The 13,284-nt window shown below is 35.5% G+C and overlaps 1 protein-coding gene across 1 annotated transcript in view; it reads left to right on the top strand.

The window, feature by feature from the left end:
* LOC115445807 (kinesin light chain) overlaps positions 1 to 13,284 on the top strand; it is an 80,970-nt gene that overhangs the window by 8,687 nt on the left and 58,999 nt on the right. The window lies entirely within an intron of this gene.

Here is a 13,284-nt window from a genome sequence, read left to right as displayed (position 1 = left end):
TCATAACTCGCACTGGATTCCATACACGGGAATGTAATAAGTAACCAGCCATGTCTAAAAACGGCACACGTACTCCTCGCTCGTGACACTCGCGCAGCTATTTAAGTTAATTCCACCGTCCTTGGGCGCGGAATGTCACTCGCTTCCAGTTTCAACTCGCATCGTTGACCTTGACCTTTCCGGGAGTCGGAGCTCGTAGCCTCAGGAGATTTTGAGTTGATTAATTGTTTCAGATTACAGGGATGTCTAGATTTTGATACAAGCTTGGGTAAAATGACAAAGACAAATGTTTTCTGGCGTCTGCAAAGCTGTTATTTGTTCGTCCTTGGGTTTAAAGGTCTTTCAATGTCATTTCATCAGCCTGGTTTGAAGCAAACTGTATTTTATGTATAGTCGCATATTTTACATAAAATTTTATTCATATTTAATTTACGCGTCCTTGGAAGATATTACATGTTGCTCCGTAGTTCCAGCACGTGCGGTGTGTTGACCTCGACCTTGACCGAGGAGAATCTCACGGGCTTGACGACTGACTGTTCTCGATTTAGCGTTGTTTAATTCCCACACTGCCGGGTATTCGCATAATACGCCTTTGATGTTTTTGTTGAAGGTATATTAACAGTTAAGGTGAAAGAAGTTTCGCATTTCGTTTTTTTGCTCAACTGGAAAAGTGATGATTACGATCATATTATTTAGTCCCATTGTCTCTAGCGCTAAAACAAAAATCACAAAAGCATTCAATTGTCTCGAAAATATTCCGAAAACGATTACTAGTAATTTATAATCTTAAAATTTTGACAAGACGATTATATGAAAGCTGTAACACAATGGAAGGTTGATGCTAAAAGCAATATAAAAATGAGTTGTAAAGATAATGAACAAAGAACAAATGCATGCGTACAAGAAAGTCAATTTGTGCAATAGAAAGGCCCGAAGGCTTTTGGCCCAATTTCTCTAGAAGGCTTCTAATTCAATTATTGCGCTTATTGAGGCCGCTCGTGTCTATAATGCGGCGAGTTGAGGATACTGACGTGTTAATACTAAGAAATATTTTTAGTATGTATCTTTTACTAAAAGTCAGTGTTGTCAGAATACATTTTTATTTGCTTGTGAATAGTTGATGTAAGTGCTACCAAATATTGAACTGGACAAGATTATTACGTTATTTCCTGGATGCTGAAAAGGAATAAGCTGTACGGGATTAGTCAATGCAATGAGATCAATGTTTGTATGATCGTTATTTTTTTCCGAGTCTTGGAATCTTCGAAATTTCTAATATCTAGGGTACAACTGTTGCTATTAAGGGGTTAGCACTGTGTGTGAAATTGTTAATTGTACTTATTTGAAACCTCCACGGTCGCTTTCAACCTCTACTTCCACATCTTTTTACAGTCCAGTTAACACTACCAATTTGTTAATAATGCTACAAGATATATCTAGATATGCAGATTTAAGCTATATACTAGACCGAGATGCGAATTACACGCTTGCTTGGTTTCATTAAAATCCAATTAATTTTGATGAGAAAGGGAAAATGTTCAGTAAAATTCCTAACGGTGGTTTTATCTTTGCATCAACGTAATATTATTCTTTCATGTTATTAGTTTATATTGGGTTAAAGATATTACAAAGATGAATATCATTCTCTTGTCACGGAACGTAATAAGAATAATCGCATAAGCTCACGTCTCTCCCAAAAGGGTTAGACAGAGGCGTATATTCTGCGCGAGCAGTTTGCCGACTTTCAATTCGTTCCCTAATGTAATACGGGGCGGGTGTATTTTCATCATTAGCCACAATAAGTCCACTGCAGTACATAGGCCAGACCGTCCTGGAATCCACCTGCGACGACCTGGGCCTGCCGTATCAGACACAAAATGTAGCTGATGTTTCAATCAATCTAGTGACAGTCTTTAGCACCGTGACTATGAAAACTGATACAAAACTGTAGTTTTGGAAGTATTGTTTTGTTAAAAAAAGGTTAACATTAAATGCGATCGTGACTTGGATATTTAAAAGGTGGATGCATCATCTGACTTATGAATCATATCAAGACATGATCTAATATAGGTACTATGATGTTGAGGTTTTCTATTTAATACAGAAATAACACTAAAGACTTGAATAACGCAATAACTTTATTATTTACCACTTTTTTATTGGTTTGCAAAAAGTAAAACAATGGTATTAATTGAATAATTAATAATCATGTTTCATAATGCAGATTTATATGTCCTTTTTTCATATTTATGTGGGTCTTTTTATTTATAACCTTTTAAATTTGTGATTGGATAGCATGCTGATTGCATGCAAGCATAATATTGTAGACATAATACGAATATTATATGTAATATAAATAAATAAATATGCGTTTGGGTCCGGTTTCGTCAGATTTTACATATTTTAAATAAATACGCGTGTTTCCGTTAGATTATATTTAAAGGTAAAATTTGTCTGTAAGAGTAACTATTTAGAGTTCAAGATCTTCATCTAGTTTTATTGCTTTTTCACTATCGTCCATTGTAAAATAATCTATTATTAGCTACAGTGATATTAACTATAGATTCTGTCATTACCTACTCGATTGAGCCGTGATTGTAGAATTTTTATTGTTCGAAGACAGCTTTCTCCCGTTGATTAAGTTATTAAGGTGGTACGGTGCAATAAATTCTGTAAGCGTGATCTTAAGTGCTTTTTTAAATGCAGTAAATATGATAGTCGGTGAGGATTCAGAATTTCTGGTGAATTATACCATTATGTTTGAAATTATATTATATACAAGTTCATGTTTGTATTCACGAAGGTCCTAAGGCCCATTAAATTCACCCACAGTTTGAAGAGCAGCATCATATCAGCTACGGTTTCCAATCTTGGGTAATTTGTTCTTTTTATCGAAAATCAGGATGCCTTCAATGGAAGGACTCAATCGTTTGTTAAATAACACGAATAAATATTAAAAGTGATGACTGTATGTCAGGCTTAATTACAAATTCGTGAAAATGGCGGACTATGCAATAAATATCTCCCTCGAATCCGTCTAAGATCTAAATTATCAGATCAGTTAGACAGGTGTCGAGAGATGCCATCGACGTCTGATGACTCAGATGATTATGGAACTCGACTGTGAAGTACATTACCTCTGTGTCGAATTGCTGTGAAGCGACAGACACTTTGATTGCTATAAATAAATACCACGGATCATAAATGTGAAAGTTTTGATGTTTGTTACTCAATAGCTGTAATTGTGTAGTGTGATATTTGGACTATAATTGTCTTAAGAGTGATGAAATTGTATGTCCTAGGCTAGATACCTCTATGAAAATTTAGGTTCTTTTCGATGTTTTTTAACGCATCTACAATATTACATGTATAAATTGCTAATGATGTTATCAAATTACAATAACGTTCAGGACACAAAAATTGACGATCTATTTGCAGTTCTTTGAAAACTTCAGTAAATCCACACAGTTACTATTCTGGTCTAGCCATCGATACTTAGACTATCGGCAAAATTGTATGAAATAATGTATGACTTTACAGTGCTCGTAGATCTAGAGTGGATCGTGTCCTTTATTATAATCTGATTGTAAGCCACCTTCCGCGCTTTAATATTGTTATGGCAGACACGTAGACTTCTTTATTGGGTTTGTAAAAAACTAAATAATTCCCTGATCACGTCCGAGTGTTTATAAATAAATAATTATAATCGAGACAATGGCCATGACCGAACGTCTGAGACGTTGCGGTTCGCATGACTCACGCCGAAACCGATCGATTGTGGACGCGGAATTTGCGCTGGTTGCACCCACAGTTACAATATAGCTTAGAGTTAGAGCTGGTCATTGGAAATATCATTTCCAGATTCTTAGAAATTTGTGCTAACGAATGAAAGGTCATATATAAAAAGTGACATGTTGTTTCCTTACATGGTTTTGTTAGATACGTTTGTTGTTACGGTTTGGTAACCATGTTCTTGTTGAAGGTTAAAATGTATTAATAGAAGATACCACTTTTATTAAGCGTATTAATTAAAGACTATGACGTCAATTTTAGTTGGTGGCGTCGTTTACAAATCTAAAAATGGCATAACAGCATTCAGATCGAGGGAATAATTAAACATCTGCTTATAAACAAAAATAAACTTTGCATAGAGGGCACGTCCTCAGTAATGTGAATATTTTATGATACCCTTTTATAGACGGAGGAGTGACATGTTTGCATATCGATTGCGGGTCAGTGGCCTGCCGGGCCCGTTTCAGTGCTGTGGGCACCAATGGATAGTTATAACTGGGTTTTATGGATTTCTGTCGGCTATAGATTGTTGTTTGATGAAAAGGCGTTTGACCAGCAGTAGGTTTTGTTGAATTTATACACTTAGATATGGTGGATTGGATGGAATTAAATATACAGTCATTACTTGGCTTTTTGGACGTCATAGACATTGGTCATTAAGTATTAAATAGCAATATGTATATCATTAAGTACAAATTGTCTGATTTCATATTCATTACACAATTTAAATAGTAATAATAGGCTACAGAAGAGTTATCCAAATAAAACAAAACAAAAGTATATTCATGACTTTTACTCGATTCAAATCTACCCACGCTTTTCCAAAAAGAAAAGCTTCGCGGAACGCTACAGCCTTCGCTTGCATGCACAGTATTGCACTCACGTGCTCGTATTTGGAAGGGTGCGTCGGCAATATGCACTCACATTGTGTATTCACTGGATGCTCTCGGCTATCGGCTTCCTCCTTGTTTCTGCATCATTGCGCCACGTACCCTTATTAATTTTTATATTAGAATCCTATCGTTTTTCGTTTCACGGCAAATTTGCACTTAATCTGATCAGAACTAGTGTCTAAATTTACATGTATACAAATTTGGTTATAAATTAGACTTGTAGGAAATCAGTTAAGTAACAAGATGTATAGAAACATTTGACAGTCCTGTGAAGCGAAGGGCTTATAGCCGGCTCTGAAACGAGTGACTGGCGTGGGACGAATGTTTTGTAAATCCACAGATTTTTTTATCGCGTCGTAGTTTCTTAAATCCTACGTACTTAGCTAAAACTTGTATAATATTGTGTTCGGGACTATTATTAGTTTTCATGCTTGCAACTAAAGAGGAGGTGGATGTACTGTATTATCGAAGCATTTATAGCTCAGTTTATAAGTTATTGCACCTATTTTTATTGCTCTGCTATTGGCAGTTTGATTAGTTCCATCCCCACTGGATAGGAATGTAATTGGATTTTCATTATTGATTATCCGGATGCTGTTGGAGCTTTCAGGAAGAGCGCGGGGCTGTCGTTTTTCTTGGAATTTCAGTTTTCTCCTTTTATATCCACTTTATTTGCTTCACTCAGCGCGTTTTATTTTCGAAGAAGTTACTAATGGACGTAGACAAAGAAACAAAAGGAAACGACCAACTAGAAATGAAAGTGGGGAAGAAATAAGATTTTAAAATTTCTGTATGTTTGATAATATCTTGTGAGATGTTCATGAAAGCTATTTTAATTAACGGAAGTTAAGACAGAACGTTAGATCATTTGTAAAGTTCTCATACCATCTGACTATTTTTGTTCATTGTCCATTATATTTCCCTTTGTAATTGAAGTGATGGTTAAATTGCCTTCAGTCAGTTGTCAGTCAGTAGCACAATTAGCGTTGCGATACGGTTGTTGATCATTCCATAACAACAAACATATAGTTACCTATGGTTTAGAGACACTCCTACAACTTTATTCATTGCCGAACTATTATTGTTTACGTTTACATCACAACTAGGTAATTTGATCGCGGGCTTTATTAAATTTATTAAAAGGTTGTTTTCTTTGTACATTCTGTATTTCTTTACCTTTTAACAACAGTATGTTAATGAACTTTAAATGCTAGTAGAACGAACTTAAATTATACAAAAATATCAATGAAATGACGACGTGCCAAGTAGCGAAAATGTATTAAGGCCGAATCTCAATTCAGAGTTTTAAATACTCGAGTGTAAACCTTCGAAGGTCTACTAGTTCTACGCTCGCATGCGTGCATCGAAGGTGAGTGTACTGTACGCTCCGGAACGTGTTTAGTTTCCCAGCTTGTGCCGTCTGCCTCCCGTCATTAACTACGGTCAACTTTACTGTTATAATCACGTATTTATGATAATTGATCTAAATTTTTCTGATGATGGGTCTTATTTCTAGGTGCATAGGAGTATTTTTGGAATTTAATGTGGTGGTTTTGTTGTAGTATTTCATCGTTTTGGTGTTTAGAGTTGCCGTCACGTTTCACGCTTTATAGGGGTAGGCAGGGCAGACACACCAACATTTCGCCAATTAATACGTCCCATGTAATAGGGGGTGGGCCTATTGTAATTTACCAAGTATATTTCCAGACTCCGAGCTGTTATTGAGCAAAAAACTTAATATCACATGCCTAACTCGAGATTCTAAGCGGGTCCACAGCATGATAGTCATATAGCGCACACAAAACAATTACGCCACCGAGGCAATAAATATATTTATGCAATATGTTATCGCAAAAAAAAGATGTGAAAACATTGTACTCAAAATAGTAAAACCGAAACTTGATACAACTATAAACTAGGTTTTCATAGATTTTGTAATTCTGCCCCGATCTTACGTAAATTTTAGAGTTTTAGTTTGAGAGGAATTCGAATATTTTTAACCGTAATAGCAACTTTGAAGTTCGAAGCTCCCATAACTTGCAACCAGTGTTCAAGTTGGTTGCGTGTTCGAGGAACAAGTTTTGCTAGGGCCAGTGGAACTTGCTCTAGGCGATGCCTTAATAGTTCTTAACTTATATAGCAACGGCTGGTCGGATCCCTTGTTTGTTCGAAATCTAACTTCTAACTTTGTTATCATTCTTTTGTTCTAGTTTCTGGAAATGTTTTACCGTTAGATATTCTTGCCAGTTACTCGTTTTAGCCGAGAAATATATTATTTTCGTTTTGTTTAAATCATTTGTTTATGTAACCTTGGTTAGCTAAGAGGTTATTTTTTGCTATGTTTTCGAATGTTATACTAGGGCAGTATTGTTTATATAGCGTAATCGCTTCATATAAGCAAATTTATAAGGAGAAATAATCAGATTAATGGGTTATTATTGAAATTATTGAAGCGTAACAATTTTTATAGTTTCATTGTAAATATTATTGTTGTGTAAAGTAATTCACTACTTATGGCTTTAAAATCATTTCAGATAGAATTACATGTACTTTACATTTTTTAACTTAACGTACATTTTTGATTATTTTAAGATCTTTTTGTTACACCATCTTTCAAGCCGAAATCTATTAAAATACTCTACATAGACCTTTCAAATTAATTTAGTATAATAATACATAGGTATAATGAATCATATAGTAGGTGTTGGTGAATATTTTACGCGGCTAAATTGAATCAATTTGTATGTTTGTAATCAAATGAATTAACCAATTAAATTTACTGGTGTGGCATGAAATGCTTTCGTAATCATGTCAATACTTTCAATGCAACGAAATTATGTATACGTCAATAGTTAATATGTTGCGTTTATCTAAACTTCATCTACGTTGTAATTCTACGTAGTAAACCGATGTAAAGGGATAGGTGGCTTGTTAGGGTCTTAACGAAAACAATATAAATTTTGAATGTCAATTAAAACAGACAGATTATTTATAAAGTTTTTCAAAATAGTTTTTCTGAATTAAACAGTATGGGATAGCAAACATATTTCTGAGCCATACTTTGAGTTGCAAATGGTAGTATTTGAGCGAAAATTTGCGTTACGTTGCCGATTTTTAAAAAAAATTACTTTGCATGTAAAGGACATAAAGACGTTATCCTTTCTGCCCAAAATTCAAATATTTTAGCAAATACTATCACGATACTGATTTACAGACCAGAGTAACTAAGACTATTCATGTAACACAGCCTGGTTATGCCGCTTTGCAACTTTCTTCACTGCATACGTTATTTTATTATATTTCTGTTCTAAATAACCGCTGTACTGTTTCATTATGCGATTGTATCGAGCAATATGTCTGGCGTGTTTTGTTTTGTAATTTTGTGTTATTCAGACGCCGTCGTGTCTAGAGTTGGTAGGACATGAAAACTATAATGCTGATTGAGTCGTTCTATTGAATTTTAAGGAGTCAATGATGTAATATAACTATTTATTTATATTGCACACAGAAAGATGTTATATCTGAATGTTTGTATAATGAACTAGTTAGTAAATATAGAACATATTATAAGTTAGAATAAGCCATTATTTGATACATTGTTTTATGTACTTTGATACTAATAATAAAATAAAAGACTATCGGGAATAAAGCCCCAGGTATATTGAAAGGGATCTGTGGTCGCACATACCTTCACTGGCTGACCGCAAAATTGCTTACGGCTTCTGCCCGGTATAGAATTTTCCGTATATTTTTAGTTATCAAATTCTTGAAATAATTTAGCCAAGAGGAAATAGAGTGCCGATATATTATCTCTGTTGTGACGTGGATTCGAATTCAGGCTTAAATGCTAAATCCCGAGCTACCACGTGCCTCGGAGAGCGAGTTAGCTTGTACTCTAGAAGGATGTAGACGAACAGTGGCGAAGGGTGATATTTTTCAAAAGATAACCCGAGAAAAAAAATTGCCTTACCTAACATATTATGGCTAATTTAACAGAAAACAAAAACTAAGACAAACGTAATTATAGCTAAAAGAGAAGCCGGTAGGAATCGCTTTGTGTGGACGCTTCGCCACTGATATGCAATACAAAGTCATACGTATGGCTGTATATGCTTAATGCAAAATGATTATAGTAAATGATTTCATGAATGAAATCGAGGCCACTATTGTTAAATATTTTAGAGATGTGTCAACTCGAGTTAACTCGAGTTGGGTTTAGATCGAGTCAACTCGAGTTGAATTCTCTTTAACTCGAGTTTAAATACTTGCTTATTTATGTTACGAAGATTTAATCTTAAATACATAAAACATAAATATATGATAAATAAATAAATTCCTTTGAGTGGTGAGTCATTACATTTGTAAAAATAACCCAAAACAAATCATTACTCAGTTTCATTTTATCCAGTTAACTCGAGTTACTTAACTCGAATTGAACTCGAGTTACGTGAATTTCAACTCGAGTTAGCTCGAGTTGTGTTTATCCCGAGTTGGCACATCACTAAAATATTTGCCGAAAACCTTATTAAAATATGAGGCAAAGTAAGCAGATAAGCGTACGGCCTCGTAGTCGCTCTATGTGGAGGTCAAGGTGATCATCCGCACGCGCTTCGACCTCAAAACTTCACAGATTATGTTTCCTGTCAGTGTCACTGCAGCCTTAGCGTGAGTTTTGCATTTTCCATTGCTTTGACGTATCGAATAACATTAGCAATAATAGATGGCGTTATTTGAACACGTTCGATTTTCTAATATTCAAGATTTCCATTTCATTTAATATTATTCTAGCTTCACCTTTGGCCAAAGCCATATTATGTTCCTGTGTTTTACCACACGCGACCCCTTTGGTTGTATTCCAGTCGTATCAATAAACGTGTTTGTACAGGGGCGAGGTACGCTACGGTAACAAAAAAAAAACAGATATATATTCCGAAAGACTAACAATAATAAAAATTATGTACAAACCACAAGATACATAGGTTCAATTGTTCGTTAGCTGGGAATTGTAACTACTTATTCCTCTCCTCCGTTAATAATACTGTTGAACCTACATACATATTCAGCAATTTCTTGAAACATTGAAAAATGTGGTAGTCACAGTTTATCACCTCAGTAATTGCGCGTCAATATTGACTGAGGCAGTCGTTTGTGTGCCTTATGTGGATGATTTAAATGCTTCTGTATAAATTGTTGGGGTAGGTCTAGGTTCTAGAGTTGTGGACTGTACAGCATTATAAATTGTTCTATACATAGCAAAGTAGAACATATTTTGCTTTTACAAGGTCTTTTGATTTTTTAAATTTAAAATTGTTCGGAATTGTATCATCTCAATCTGTTTTACTTTGATACAGTGGTACTACGATCAAAATTAATTTTATTTTTATTGGTATTTCTAGCCACGAAAGAATGACATCCCTAAAACCAGCTGAGTATAACAGCAAATATCTGCAGGTCATCAATAACCATAAGTCCTCATGCAGAAGTTGCCCGCAGCACGTACCGCTGATGAGCAGACTTGGCGGCGTCCACGATATCGATTCCTGCGACCTTGTTTATGTAACTCGCTTGCACGGTCATCCCGTGCCCTTCGTGTGCCTTTCAAACGGATTCGTCAAATTCGTTTCTGATTTAGTACGATCGTTTATTAGTTCTAGTTGTGTCAGTGACATGAATTTATAATTTACAGTTTTTTTTGTACTTAATATTTCAAGTTTTGTTTAATGATAATTTGTATCAGAATCCTTTCAGCATGCAATCATTTTTATGTGATGATGCGTTTTTGTATGTTTTAAGATACAGAACAAATATCGGCCTAATAAAGAACAAAGTAAGCGTAAATTATCAAAGTTCATACGATTCAATTGTGCTTAGAAAACAATTTTCCAAAACAGCCTTTGGTTAAGGCGGGTGCGTAATAGGTAAAAGGCATTTGAATTAACTGCCTTTCTAATTTAACACATTTTTCTATAAGGCGCCGGTGACAATCTTTTTTTTGTAAAATAAATGAGCTAAGATTGATGATAGGTGTTAAGTAGCTGTTTATATTCTCATTCTGTTCTACGGAAGGGTATCTGGCTAAAGAGAGGTCGCACCTTCAAGACCCAATGTAAAATATTTGTATAATCCATAAATATTGGTTTAGGGTTTGCATATAGGAATTGAAAACCTTTTATACGTTGACAGAAGACATAGTATCTTATGATAAAGTTAAAGTCACCTGTATGACTGGCGGGTTTGCACTATAACGGTATCCTAAAGGATTTAAACCTTCTATGGAGAATAATTTTCAAAATTCTTTCCAACATTGCGTAAGGAAGTCTTGTGCAAAATATCCTACAGCCGTTCGGCTGATGTGGTGTAAAAAAAATGAATGCTCTCTGTGTGTGATCAGCCTATCTTTTGACCCTACACCATTCTCGATTATTCCCGTATTGTTTGTATGAACATGATATCCCTAGCCGTGCTTGATTTCTCGGAACGGCGTACTGTAATTCAATTGTGCTGAATAGGGCCACGGCTGCGGTCCATTCTCACGATAATATTACGTGTGTGTACTTGATCAAATGTAACTCTCAATGTTTTTGTATGGGTGGGTTCAACCAGGAGTAACAGATTTAAAGCATGATACATTTTTATTGAAATATAAAACATTATACCAGACATACATATTATAATGAATACACAATTGTTTTAGCGTTAAAAGATGTTAAGAATTGTTAAAATTGCTGTTAAAAACAACATCAGTTTCCTAGTTTACTAGTTTAAACCTTATTAAGAGGCAAGATGGCGGGTTTTGACTTACAGCTAATCAAGTCTATTAGTGTTTTAACTAAGCATAGCTTTGCGAAATGTTTTTAAGTAAGACTGTATAAATATATGTTAGTGTACGCCTTTATCCCCGATAGTGTAGGCAGACGCGCAACTAGTGGGCTCACGATTTTGGGTATATTTCTTGATATTCTTCATGATGACAACAAGTCTTTCTCAATATCGGGGACAAGTTTCTGTCCTGTGCAAGTAACATGGGTGTTTTTTTTATTTCTTTGAATGACGAGACGAGCTTGTCGTTCTTATGGTAAGCGATAAGAACGCCTACAAACACCATCCAACACCTTGATTTACATAGTATTTCACTGCACTCGCCATCCTGAGACATGAGATGTTAAGTCTTATTATGTCTAGTAGTTACACTGGCTACACTGTTCTTCAAACAGAAACAGAACAGTGACTAAATACTGCTACTTGGTGGCAAAATAGACATTGCGGTGGCACCTACCCTGGCGGACTCTCACATATGATAGACCTACAGCTAGTAAAGGCGTATTAGTACTAATTTTTCTACCACTGGGGATAATGACACGAATTAATTTATGTATGTTTTTATGTGGGTTTGTTTATACGGCGCACTAATAGCTTCCATTCATGTTTTATGTTATGGGGTGTGATAATTGTAATAGGCTAATGCATGTTCCCTGGGGTGTCATAGGATGCGAGGCATTCTGAGTGGCTATCTGATTAATTTGATTATAGTGCTCCATAACCGTACATAGTAGCAGGCTTAGATACAGTCGTGACTGTTTCTCTAGATAGTTACCGTGCAAGCTAATTTATATCGCACCTTGTAAATAAGAATGAACTCTCCAAAAAATATTTTTTTTTTCATAAAGTTAAAAAGATTGAATTCGGAATGTTTTTTTTACTATGCGCCAATTTTTTTTAATGTTGTACATCAGTGGGGCTTGGGTTGTCGGAATTGTTATCTTTGACTAAAATAAAATTAGAAAGTATTTAGTGTCTATGATCGTAAAGTTGCAGTATAACTGTAGGCATAGTAGACATGTTTTGGTATATGGATAGCTCCCATGAAGCCATACCTTAATTCTGGCAGATGGTGACTATAAATTCCTCTAATCATCCCTTCGGGGTAATTAATAAGGGTGAATGGGTAAAGCTATGGCCACAATGGCGGGAACAAAAACACATTCTCTGTACGACCATCTTTATATGACATTTAAAGAAAGTATTTCATGGTGGATAGCGATGTAAAATGTTACATAATAAACGTAATCCTTTATGTGTAAGGTTTGACGGAAACGGAAGTAGTGCGTTCTAGGTTCGCCAAGACATCCTTATCATGATGTGATCGCTGGCACGACGTTATGCAGAGCATCAAATCAAATACCGAAATTCTCCTCACAATATACGATTCTTTATTCTATACCATACACAATTCTGATCCTGAGAATCGAACCCAACGTCATTCACCGCCCGCGCACGCTTCGACTAGACCAACAGTCAACACAAACTTTTTCAATAATTCCGCAACACATCCATCACAATCTACCCCTCTTCGTAGACAAATATCGATCCATATTGCATCTCTAAATTAATAAGTTCTATCAATGGGTGATTCATAGTGACCCCCGCATTGCGTATGTGTGTAGGGGGGGGGGGGCGAACAACCCCTAAGGGGTGAACACAAGGGGTGGAGTACGTTAACGCGATCGGGTAACTCTAGGGCGGTGCAAGTGCCCGAATAACGAGATGTTTTTTTTTATTATTGTTTTTGGTTTGTAAAAAAGGTTGAAATTTGACGATA

Source organism: Manduca sexta, chromosome 11, assembly GCF_014839805.1.
Source record: "Manduca sexta isolate Smith_Timp_Sample1 chromosome 11, JHU_Msex_v1.0, whole genome shotgun sequence".
NCBI lineage: Eukaryota > Metazoa > Arthropoda > Insecta > Lepidoptera > Sphingidae > Manduca > Manduca sexta.
The sequence above is the reverse complement of the archived record's forward strand: the minus strand, read 5'-3'. Positions and strand labels throughout refer to the sequence as shown.